Below are 13,123 nucleotides of genomic sequence, written 5' to 3' on the forward strand. Positions count from 1 at the left end.
TTCCTTATTTGAGTTGATATCAGGATGTTCTGTTCCGTGACCTTGAGTTGTGTCGTTATCTGATGTTATTGATTTTCTGACCAAACAATTTCCTTTAGTATTTCTTGTAGCTTTGGTTTGGTTTTTGCAAATTCTCTAAGCTTGTGTTTATCTGTAAATGTTTTAATTTCGCCTTCGTATTTGTGAGACAGTTTTGCTGGATAAACGATCCTTGGCTGGCATTTTTTCTCCTTCAGTGCTCTATATATGTCATCCCATTCCCTTCTTGACTGCATGGTTTCTGCTGAGTAGTCTGAACTTATTCTTATTGATTCTCCTTTGTAGGAGACCTTTCTTTTATCCCCGGCTGCTTTTAAAATTTTCTCTTTATCTTTGGTTTTGGCAAGTTTGATGATAATATGTCTTGGTAATTTTCTTTTTGGATCAATCTTATATGGGGTTCAATGAGCATCTTGGATAGATATCCTTTTGTCTTTCATGATGTCAGGGAAGTTTTCTGCCAACAGATCTTCAACTATTCTCTCTGTATTTTCTGTTATCCCTCCTTGTTCTGGAACTCCAGTCACACGCAAGTTATTCTTCTTGATAGAGTCCCACATGATTCTTAGGGTTTCTTCATTTTTTTAATTCTTTTATCTGGTTTTTCTTCAACTATATTGGTGTCAATTGCTTTATCCTCCAGCTCCCCCACTCTGCATTCCAATTCCTCAATTCTGCTCCTCTGACTTCCTACTGAGTTGTCTAATTCTGTAATTTTACTGTTAATCCTTTGGATTTCTGAATGCTGTCTCTCAGTGGATTCTTGGAGCTTATTAATTTTTCCACTATGTTCTTGAATAGTCTTTTTGATTTCTTCAACTGCTTTATCAGTGTGTTCCTTGGCTTTTTCTGTAGATTGCCTTATTTCATTTTTGAGGTCATCCCTGATGTCTTTAAGCATTCTGTAAATTAGTTTTTTATATTCTGCATCTGGCAATTCCAGGATTGTATCTTCATTTGGGAAAGATTTTGATTCTTTAATTTGGGGAGTTGTAGAGGCAGTCATGGTCTGCTTGTTTATGTGGTTTGATATTGACTGCTGTCTCCGAGCCATCTATAAGATATTGTAATGATTTATTTTATATTTGCTCACTGAGTCTTATCTTGTTTTGTTTTCTTTCAATATACATAGATGGGCTACTAGGTTGCACTGTCTTGATTGTTGTAGCATTTGAATCACTTATGTCCTCTTACCAACTGGTTTGGGCCATTACCAGAAATATAAGCCTAAGAGTCCATTCACTTTTCTTGAGTAGAATCTGATTTGGGGTCACCAAGTGTGTGGGGTAGACTGTCACCTATTCACTTAGAGGAGTAGTGGTGATAGTTGTGTGTACCAGATTCTACTAGCAGCAGAGGGTCACATTCCAGGGGGGCGGCAGGATGCTGACAGGCTTCCCCCAAGTGCCAGTGAGGTAGGTGTGTCTCTATTCCTAAAGCACTTTGGTTGGGGGGGCTCTGCAGCTGTACCTTAGGCACCCAATGCGTGTACCTCTACAGATTGGTAGATGTCACTATTCTCAGACCCCTATGGCAGGAGGTTAGGTGGTTTGGGTGGAGCTTCAGCCTTCAGTTCCCCATTGTGGGTCATTGAGGGCTCTGTTTAATAGGTGGAGATATCAGACCTGGAAACTTGTCTTTCCAGTAATCCGCTAAAACAATTAAAGTCAGATCATTATCAGAATTGCCTTTGCACTATAATAGCCACCTTGTTCCCTATAGGGATTAAAGCCCAAGTCTGTGGATCTCATTTGCTTGGCTGGAGCTGGTTCTGTATTTTTAGTCCAATTTTGGGAAGTCAGGGAAGGATTCTTGGTCCCTGGGTTTTTTGTAGCTGCTTCTCTCAGGCCAGGACAATGGGTTAGGAAAAGACAAAACAAACAAACAAAAAAAAACGCAGAGCACTTCACTCTCTGGCCCAGGAAATTCCAATGTTAATGCAGCCACCTGGGAAGCGGAGGGGCGGGATCAGATAGATAGGAGAGAGTAGCACCCAGGAATATAGACTTATCTTGCTTGGTGAGGACTGTTTTATCTGAGATTCCTGAGGGGCAGGTAGCCTGTGTGCGTTGGCTGGGTCCAGGTTGCCCCTGGCGGTCAGGCCCACGTCCTGTGCATGTGCTGTCTCAGAAGCCGTGGTCAGTTCCTCCGCTTCCGGTCCAAAGGTCCAAAGCCCAGCACCAAGGTTCCCTGGCTGGGACGCCACATTCCAGGCTCCAAAACTAGTCGCTGCCTCCCAGTGACTTCTCCTCCTGTCAGCCGCTTTGCTGCGCTGCCTGCATGCACTGGCTGGGCTTCCCCCAAGGTCACTTCTGGGGGCTAGGGCTGCGTCCTGTGTTTGCGCTGTCTCAGGATGCCATGCTCAGCTCCCCTGAACCCAGTCCAAAGCCCAACGCCAAGGTTTTCTGACTGGGACTCTGGCTCCAGGCTCCAAAAACAGTCGCTGCTTCCCCGTGGTTGCTCATTCTCTCGTTAGCCCCATCCGTGTGCAGCCTGCTTGTGCTGGCTGAGTCTCTATGGAGGTTACCTCAGGGGGCTAGGGGTTAGGGCTGTGTCCCGTGCCTGCCCCACCTCAGCAAGCCTCTATCAGCCCCGCCACTAGGCACCAGGGAACCGCGAGGGCTCAAGGCTGTGGAGTCAGTAATGGGTTCCAGAAGCAGTTGCTGGTTCAAGGTGCAGCTTTTCGCTCACCTGTCACTCAGGTCAACTCTTTAGATCTGTGTTTGATGGTCAGGGTTCGTAGATTGTCATGTATGTGATCGATTTACTTGTTTTTCCAAGTCTTTGTTGCAAGAGGGATCCGAGGTAGCGTCTACCTAGTCAGCCATCTTGGTCCCGCCTCCTGGGGATGTTTTTAACTCTAAAATCGTCCTAAGGAGCCCTGGTGGTGCAAACATTAAGTGCTCGGCTGTTAACCGAAAGGTTTGTCATTTGAACTCACCAATGACTCCAAAAGAAAAAGGACTGGCGATCTGCTCCTGTAGAGTTTACAGCCAAGAAAACACTATGGAGCAGCTGCACTCTGTCGCACGGGGTCGTTATGAGTCGGAATCGACTTGACGGCACCCAACAACAACAGCATCATCCCAGAGTATCCCAGGCCAGTCCAGCAATGCAACGTCATGTGCTCCATGGGTCAACCGCCCCCTCGGCCCCCCCACCCAGCACCCCAGTATGCAGTACACTTTGGATCAGATTCCTAGCTCTACCACTGACCACTGTGTGACCTTGGGCAAGTGACTGTGCATCTCTGAGCCTCCCCTTCCTCTGTGTCATGAGCAGCAATAGAGTCGACCTTGCAAATGCGATGCATGGCTGCAAGGGTCCCTCCACTAACATCAGCCTTCCTTGTCCCCTGTCTCCACAGCATCTCAACAGATATCCTCTCACTTGTCCTGAAGGCTGAGCCCTGACTTCAAAGTCCCTCCCACTCCTCACCGGAAAATAATGGGAGGCCAGTGCCAAGGGAGAACAGCTCAGTCTCCATGACTGTGACCACCTGTCCAGGTCAAAAAAGTGGGTGGGGCCTAAGAAAATGAGTTCCAGAGATACATGCGTACCGATGTACATTTTAATTGTATTTATAGTGGCAAACATTGGAAGCACTCTAGATGTTGATTCTTACAGTTTATTCTAACTAAATCACAGCACTGCCATACAGTGAAATATACAGTGTTTACTGTAACTGTTGGCTGCTGCTGGTTAGTTGCCATTGAGTCACCTCTGACTCATGATGACATCATTAATTATAGCAGAATGAAACATTGCCCAGTCCTGCACCGTATTCATGACCGTTGGTATGTTTGAGTCCCCTGTTGTGGATATTGTGTCAACCCATCCAGTTGAGGGTTTCACTCCTTACCAAATATATCCTTTTCTAGCAACTGGTCTTTCCTGATGGTGTGTCCAAAGTAAGTGAGCCAAAGTCTCGCCACCTTCACTTCTAAGATGCATTCTGGTTGTATTTCTTCTGAGACTGATTTGTTTGTTCTTCTGGCAGTCCATGGCATAGCCAATACTCTTCACCAACACCACAGTTCAAATGCATCAATTCTTCCATCTTCTTTTTTTGTTGCTTGGTTTTTGCATGTATATGAGGCAATTGAAAAGACCATGGCTTGAGTCAGGATAGGTCTAGAGAAACATCAGAAAAGGTACTCAGCCGATGTTAATGGTAGTTATCGTTAAGCAGTAACTGTCACTTTCCCTCCTCTGTGCTTCCTAATTTTTCTACAGTTACATATATCATTTGAGTAAGAAAAGTAAACATGTTATTGGGACCAGCTTCCAGGGCATAGAACCTGAATACTCTGCTGTCAGTGTCTTAAAATCCTTAATACTTTCATCTCTGAACTTGTGTTTTGTAAGTGAAGTCTAATGGGACAATGGGACATGCATGTGAGCAGAGGAGATGCATGCAACACACCTGTCCCCCATTCCCTGACCCCTCATTTGCATATAGCATTTGCTATTTCCCTTGAGTGCAGAATTCGGGCAGGGAGACCCACAGTGCGTGGGAGCTCAGAGAGACTGAAAGCAATTACAAGGCAAGCATGTTAAGTCTATCACTGAGTAGCAACTGGGGGCATCTACAGCCCTGAGAAAGGAGTCCTGGTGGCACAATGGTAAAACAGTTGGCTGCTAACCAAAAGATGAGGCAATCTGCTTCTGTAAAGATTCCATCCTTGAAAACCCTATGGGTCAGTTCTACTTTGTCCTGTAGGGTCACTATGAGTTGGAACCAACTCGACAGCAATGGGGTTTCATCCCCAAAATGCCATGCTTTCAGTTAGAACCAGAATTGCTTTGAATGTAGGAAAAAACACAACTGCCCAAGGAGCCCTATCATGTCCTTTCTTACTCCTGCTCCCCCCCAGATTAGTCAAGTGTTTCTCTGAAAACAATGGCATAGAAGGAAAGGGAAGGATGGAGCAACCCATAGCTCTTTTCCTCTCAGTCCTTTGTTACTCATCAGTAAATCACATGTAGAAAGTGTTGGTAGAATGTATCAAGAAATGAAATTAAAACAGTTGAGTTAGTTTTGTGCAGTGTTTCCACTGTTCTGGTAAAAATGAAATACATATGCCTTATCTTAGTCATCTAGTGCTGCTATAACAGAAATGCCACAAGTAGATGGCTTTAACAAAGGGAAATTTGTTCTGTCACAGCTTAGGAAGCTAGAAGTCTGAATTCAGGGCATCAGCTCCTGGGGAAGGCTTTCTCTCTATACAAACTCTGGAAGAAGGGCCTTGTCATCAATTTTCCACTGGTCTAGGAGATTCTCAGTGCAGGAACCCCAGATCCAAAGGACACACTCTGCTCCCAGCTCTTCTTTCTTGGTGGGATGAGGTCCCTCTCCTCTTGGCTTGATTCCCTCTTTTATATCTAAGAAGATATCGACTCAAAATTACAACTTAATCCTGTAGGTTGAGTCCTACCTCGTTAACCTAACTGCCTCTAATCCTGCCACATTGACATCATAGAGGTTAAAATTTACAGCACACAGGAAAATCACATCTGATCATAAAATGGTGGACAACCACACAATACTGAAAATCATGGCCTAGCCAAGTTGATACATATTTTAGGGGGACCAATTCAATTCATAACATGCCTGTTGTTGTTAGCTGCCATTGAGTTGCCTCCAACCCATGGGGACGCATGTACTACAGAACAAAATGGTGCCCAGTCCTGCTCCATCTTTATGATCATTTGTATGCTTAAGTCTACTGTTGTGGCTCTTGTGTTACTCCATCTGTATGAACTACAAAATAGTAGTTCTTTAATTTCAGTGATTCCACTTATGAGTTAAGTATTCTTATATTTGTATTAAAGACCTCTGGTGACACAACGGATTAAGTGCTTGGCTGCTAACCTAAAGGTTGGCTGTTTGAACCCACTCAGTGGCTCTGTGGGAGAAAGACCTGGCTATATGCTTCTGTAAAGATTACAGTCTAGAAAACCTTATTGAGCAGTTCTACTCTATCACATGGGGTCGCTCTGAGTCAAAAATTAGCTTGACTGCACCTAACAACAACACATTTGTAGTTAAAACCAACTGTCTTAATCATCTAGTGCTGCTATAACAGAAATACCACGAGTGGATGGTTTTAACAAAGACAAATTTATCTCTTCACAGTAAGTAGGCTAAAAGTCCAAATACAAGGTGTCAGCTCAAGGGGAAGACTTTCTCTCTCTGTCAGCCTTCTCATCAATCTTCTCCCAGACTAGGAGCTTCTATGCACAGGAACTCCAGGTCCAAAGGATACACTGTGCCCCTGGCACTGCTTTCTTGGTGGTATGAGGTCCCCCTGTCTCTCTGCTCGCTTCTCTCTTTTATATCTCAAGAGATTGCCTCAAGACACAATCCAATGTTGTAAGTTGAGTCCTGCCTCGTTAACACAACTGCCACCCAAACTCCCTCATTAATATCATAGAGGCAGGATTCACAATATATAGGAAAATCACACAGTACCAGAAATCATGGCCCAGCCCAATTGATACACACATTTTGGGGGGACATAATTCAATCCATGACATTCAACCCTTTGGCCCCCCAAAAATTACATCCTTGCAACATGCAAAACTTATTCATTTACCCCATTATATCATAGCAGAAGTCTTAACTTCAAGTCCAAAATCCAAAAATTCCTCTTCATCTGTGAAATCTAGAATGCAAGTTCTCTGTTTCCAAGGGTACAATGGCAGAACAGGCACAAGCTAGACATTTCCATTACAAATGGGAAAAACTGGAGGAAAAGAAGGGATAACAGGCACCAAGCGAGTCAGCAGAACACATTACATTAGCCCTCAAAGCTTTCAAAATAATCCTCTGTTCTCTGAGACAATTTACACAATGGCCCTGCCCTCTAGACTCTAGGTATTAGCCACACTCTCCTGATTGTGAGTGGAGGCCCCTTGGCCCTGGGCTTCGGCTCTGCCTCCCAGGCCCACTGGGATAGCAACTCTGCTCCCTCGGCTTTAGGTACACCATTCTCCTAGCCCATCTAAGTGGCGACTCCACCCTTAGAAACACCAGAGGCCATGGCTCCACCCTTTGAAACCCCTGAGGTCATGGCCATACCTTTTGAGACTGAGGCAGCTCAGCTTCTTGTGTTGCCCCTTCAGCTTCTGCTTCCTGTTTTCTTGGTCTCTCAGGTCTTTGGGCCTCATGCCTGTATCTGCCCTGCTGGGGCAAGTGTTCTAAAGCTCAGTACCCCACTGATAGGTGCCTGGAGGAACCCCACTCTGCCAGGAAACCTCCTGCGCACAGGTACTCAGCTCTCTGACTGTGGTTCAACCCTACCTCCACACATAAGTGCCTGGAGGCACCCTACTCCTGGTATCAAATTCTGTCTTAGTTATCTTGTGCTGCTGTAACAGAAATACCACAAGTAGATGGCTTTAACAAAGCGAAGTTTATTTTCTCACAGTAAAGTAGGCTTAAAGTCCAAATTCAAGGTGTCAGCTCCAGGGGAAGGCTTTCTTTCTCTGTGGGCTCTGGAGGAAGATCCTTGTCCTCATCTTCCCCTGGTCGAGGAGCTTCTCAGGTACAGAGACCCCAGGTCCAAAGGACGTGCTCTGCTCCTGGCACTGCTTTCTTGGTGGTATGAGGTCCCTCAGTCTTTCTGCTTGCTTTTCTTTTATATCTCAAAAGATTGCCTGAAGACACAGTCCAATCTTGTAGGTTGAGTCCCGCCTCACTAATGCAACTGCCGCCCATGCTCCCTCATTAACATCACAGAGGCAGGATTTACAACGTCTAGGAAAATCACACCGTACCAGGAATCATGGCCCAGCCAAATAGATACACACATTTTTGGGGAGACATAATTCAATCTATGACACCGACACTGCAAAACATAAAGGTGAACGGTGAAAATTCATGCTGATGTTTAAAATTTTAATTTTTTCTTTACTTAGAACAATAAATAGCAAATAAAAAAATGCCGTGACAAGTCAAGACAGGAACCACAGAACAGAGGAAAAGCTTTATATTTAGTGCCTTTAGGGCACCCTGCTTTTTGGACAAAGGACCCTATATTTTCATTTTGCATTGGGCCCCACAAATTAGCTGGCCAGCCTAGTACACTAGATAGAAAGGAAACATCGAAGTCGTGGCTGGGGCACAGAGCGAGTGAGGGGCTGGCTCAGGGCCCGGGCCTTGCTCTCCGCGCCCAGATTTGCAGAGAGGCAGGAAACCGTGTGATTTGTTTGCACTCAGATCAGCTAATCAGGTGCCGGGCGGGCATCGGCAGTAACTTAGACTTTATCACAATATTTTCTTTGGCTCCTGGCTTCACCTTGAAGGTGAGGTTAGTGAGGAGAGCGGCTGCTCTGAACACCCTCCCCTGGGTCATTCCGGAGGCGTGGGAGCATGAAAAAAGCTCATTTTTCTGCTCTTTAAAACAATCAGCCCCTTTCCCTCTCTTGTTTATTTTTTCATTTTAAGTCCAATTTGAAAAGGGCTGGGGGGGCCCTGACTTGGCCCTTCCTCGTCCCCCCTTGGAGAGGCCATGTGCAGAAGTGGGGCCCAGCTAATCTCCAGATCGATACTTATTACCCCCTGGGAGGCGGACGTACTGCTGGTTTTCCTGTTGGAACAGCCAAGAGCTGTGGCAGGGTGCACCCCGCCATTAGTGTCTCTAGGGGTGGCCTGCCACCTTCCTGTTGGGACAACCTCGCCACCACCAGTGGGCTCGGCTTTTCCGAAAGGCTCCCCGGCTTCTGGGGCTGGCAGATTGGGAGCCAGGGCAAGGGGAGGCTGGTGGCCTTTGCAAGGCCTGTGGAGGAGGGGTGGCGGGTGCCAACAGAACCCACGGGCGCTGTCTCTGTTATCTAGTGCTGCCATAACAGAAACACCACAAGTGGGTGACTTTAAAGAACAGGCATATATTTTCTCACAGTTTTAGAGTCTGAAAGTCCAGATCAGGGTCTCGGCTGTGTTGATTCCTTCTGTGAGTCTCTCTCCTAGTGTCTGGTGTCTGCCAGTGTTCCTTAGCCTTGTCTTCTCCCGGTGTGCCTATGTGTCTAGTCTGGTCTTTTTTACAACTCAGAAGTGATTAGCCTAGGACCCACCCTACTCGGGTATGACCTCATTAACATAACTAAAGAGACCCTCTTTCCAAACAAGGTCACATCCACAGGTACAGAGGCCAGGACTTCAGTATACATTTCAGAGGACACAGTTCAATGTGTAATGGTACCTTCCATTGTCCCTGCCCTGAGGACCAGGTGGGAGGAAGCCTCCCCTGGAGAGAGCCTTGTGCCTAGTGGGCCTCACAGATCAGGAAGGAAGGAGCTGAGAGAGGAAATAGTTGCTGCCTGACCCAGACAGTGGGATGATGTCATCCTCTGGGGTTCTAGTGGGGTAGGGTGGCTGGTGGAATTTACTGACTGGGCCTTCCCACGGTTGTTCAGCACACAGGGAGGCTGGGATGATGGAAGGGGCTTGGCTTTGGCCTCACTTGAGTATAAGGTCGAACACTCGCTCTGCCTTGGGTGGTGCCTATGGCTTTTCTGAGCCTCAGTTTTCCCTCTCTGTATAATGGGATTGGTAGGAGATAAAGGATGTAGCACACATGAACATGCTAATGGATGCAAAGTACTCACTGGCCAACAGCAGTTAGCTTGTGGGAGCCGTGATGGACGTGGCAACGTTGAGGGCTGAGCACTCTGGGCCAGGCACTGTGCTGGGCGCTGGGCAGAGGGGGCAAAGATAGTGGGCTCGGTCTGTGTCCTCTTCTTCATTCAGCTCTCGTCTCTACATGTCACCTCCTCAGAGGGATGTGTCCGAGGGAGCTCTCTCAATGACCTCTCCAGACCTCCCTGCCATGGCACCTGGACCTTTCCTTTCACAGCTCATGCCCGCATCATCCCTTTGCCCCGTGACCTCCACCACAACATAGGTTCCATGGGCTCAGGAACTGTGTTCAGCTTGTCCATCTCCACGCCCCCAGTGATTCACAGTGTTCCTAGCACATAGTAGGCATTTGATAGAGATTTAACTTAAATGATTAGTTGATTGATTAATGGAGTCATAGAAACATAAGCATCGTGGCCTTGTTCTTGGGAGTTCACTGTCTTGTGTTCATGCCACAGCCTGGTGTGCAAGAGCCACAGGCCTGGAAACTTCCACTGACATTTGAGGAAACCCTCTTCAAAATTAAGGATTCATCCCAGACTTTCTAAAGACCCTTCCCAGCACTCCATCTGTGAGCATGTAGGGTGTCCTCCTTTTGGCCAAATACAAATGAGAAGTAAAGCTTCCATGTAACATAAAGCCACATAGAGGCTTAAAGCAAGAACTCTGAGTCTCCCAAATGAGAGCAAATCCTGATGCTACCGCCGCCTACCAGCTGGGTGACCTTGGCAAGGTTTTTTACCCTCTCAGGACCTCAGTTTCCTCATCTGTAGAATAGGGATGATGGCAGCCCACCTCATGGGGTTGTCATGAGGTTTAAATGACATGGTCCACAGGGGCTAGCACTGTGCGGGCATCTAGTAGATGCTCAATAAATGGTGGGAGGCTGTGGGTGGTTACATCTTATCTCTGTTTTGTGGCCTTGGAGAGAGACTTGGTTGTGTAGCCACCATCTCTGGATTCAAATACAACCTTTCCTACTTACTCCCTTGTGGATGTTGGGCATGATGCCTACCAGCTGAACCTCAAGCTTCAGCTCCCCTACTGTAAAATGGGGATGACAGTGATGGTCCCTGTGAGGCTTGTTAAGAGAGTTAAGTGAGACACCGAACCTTGTCTCTGACCTCTGCCCCATGTGCTGAGAACATCCCTGCCCCAACCACAGAAGGGGTGGGAGGCTGGTTTCCCCTGGAATGGAAGAAGGATAATAGATTCTGGGTAAGCTACCATCCGTGGGCACAATGGGACATTTTCACACTGCGCGCTCCTGGGTGCCTGGGGCTGGGAGAGGGGTGCAAAGGGACCTCTGCCATGCTGCATGTCTATCATCCCCCACTGCTACAGATGAGGCTGAGACTGGGACATCTCTGCCCCTGGACAGACACTCGTGTAGCAGCACTGTTGGGTCCCAGAGGGTGTCGCTGCAGGCCGAGGAGCAGGGAGGAAACATGTGATGGGGCAGGGGGTCCCTTAGTCATGGGTCAGATGCCAGACCTCACTTGAGTCCTTTGTAAGTGGCCTCAATGGGGAGGTGCCCAAGGGACCCAGGGTGTGTTGAGATGGGGTGGGGAGCATCTCAGACTTGGCACAGCCCTCAACCCTGTGGTTTCTAGGCCTGGCTGCTCCTGGGAGTCCCCTTGCCCCAGACCCCTCAGCACCCCTGACTCATGCCTCCTTCGTCACAGGAAAGCTGTTCTCCCAAACAAAGCGAGGAGGCTTGCGGTGTGCTTATGGGCAGCCTCAAATGAGGGGTCTCTGAGCTGCCAAACTGCAGCAGAGCAAAGGCTGTTTTTACTCAGAAGAGGGAGGTTTAGGGGATTAGGCGTATCTCCTGATGCATCGGAAAAAATAAGGCATTTGTTCCCAGGTTGGCTCCTGGGCATGGCATTCACCCTGAACTTCCCTGCCTGAGGCCTATAAGTTGTTTGAAGAAGGGGGCAGAATAGCAACACATAGGAAAGAGCTGGCACATATCCCAGCTCTTTGCCACTTACTAGCTGTGTGACCTTGGCTGGTTTATGTAGCTACTCCGAGCTTCAACTTTCTCATCTATAAAATGGGATGATAGGTGTAATTTCTTCTCAGGGTCCTGAGGATTAAATGAGATAATGCAAGTAAAGTACCTGGCACACATCAAATGCTTTGCAAGCAACTGCTTTTCTTTTCTTATGGATCACATCTGCAACCAGGGTATTAGTTTCCCGTTGGTGCTGTAACAAATTACCACAAATTTAGTGGCTTCAAATAACACATAGTTACCGTCTTATAGTTCTGGAGGTCAGAAGTGTCAGGAGGGCTGTGTTCCTTCTGGAGGCTCTCAGGTAGAATTCATTTCCTTGCCTTTTCCTGCTTCTAGAGGTCATCTGTGAGGAGCCCTGGTGGCACACTGGATAAGCACTCAACAGCTGATTGAAAGGTCAGTGGTTCAAACCTACCAGCTGCTCCACAGAAGAAAGATGTGGCAGTCTGCTTCCATAAAGATTTACAGCATTGGAAACCTTATAGGGCAGCTTTCCTCTGTCTATAGGGTTGCCATGAGTTGGAATTGACTCGACAGCAGTGGGTTTAGAGGCCATCTGCATTCCTTGGCTCATGGCTCTCTTGCTTAACTTCAAAGTCAACAGTATAACATCTTCGTGTCAATCAACCTATCTCTCTGTGCCCCCCCTTCTCTCTCCCCTCCCTTCCCTCTTCTACTTCCATCTTCACATCTCTGATTTTCCTGCCTCATAAGCACCTGTGATCTCACTGGGCCCTCCTGGATAATCCAGGATGATCGCCCGACCTCAAGATCCTTCCCTTAATCATAGCCACAAAGTCCCTTTTGCCAGGTAAGGTGATTGATTAATCACAAGTCCTGGGGATTAGGACTGGAGCATTTTGGGGGAGCCATTGATCAGTCAACCATATAACCAGTGATGATGAGAAGAAAATGGGCCTAAGAAAACACCTTAGGGTGGCTGTTTAGGTCTGCAGTGTTTATGATATATGCAACACAGGCCCAAATACAGCAGGTCAAACTAGATGAAACCTCATTTATCTTTCTCTATAGACTGGGCTGAGGTGGCAGCAAAGTCGCCTGCACTGAGGAGGTGCCCATCACATCAAGGATGACTCCCTCCATGCTGATGCTCAACCATTCCCAGGGGTGTTCTGGAAAGTTTCCACCACATTTGCAGTCTAGCCAGTGGGAAAGAGGATTGGGGATGGCACCACACTTCCCTTTATGGACACAACCCAAAAGCTGGAAACTTTACTTCCGCCACCATCCCATTGGCCAGAACTTGGTCACATGGGCACTCCTAGCTGCAAAGGAGGTTGGGAAAATTGGTCATTCTAGGAGTCCACCCGACCAGTAAAAATGAGAGTCCTATTGCTAAAAAGGGGAAGAATTAACATTAGGGGAGAAATAGCAGTCTCTGCCACAGGGCCTGAGAGAGG

This window comes from Loxodonta africana, chromosome 24 (genome assembly GCF_030014295.1).
Source record: "Loxodonta africana isolate mLoxAfr1 chromosome 24, mLoxAfr1.hap2, whole genome shotgun sequence".
Lineage (NCBI taxonomy): Eukaryota > Metazoa > Chordata > Mammalia > Proboscidea > Elephantidae > Loxodonta > Loxodonta africana.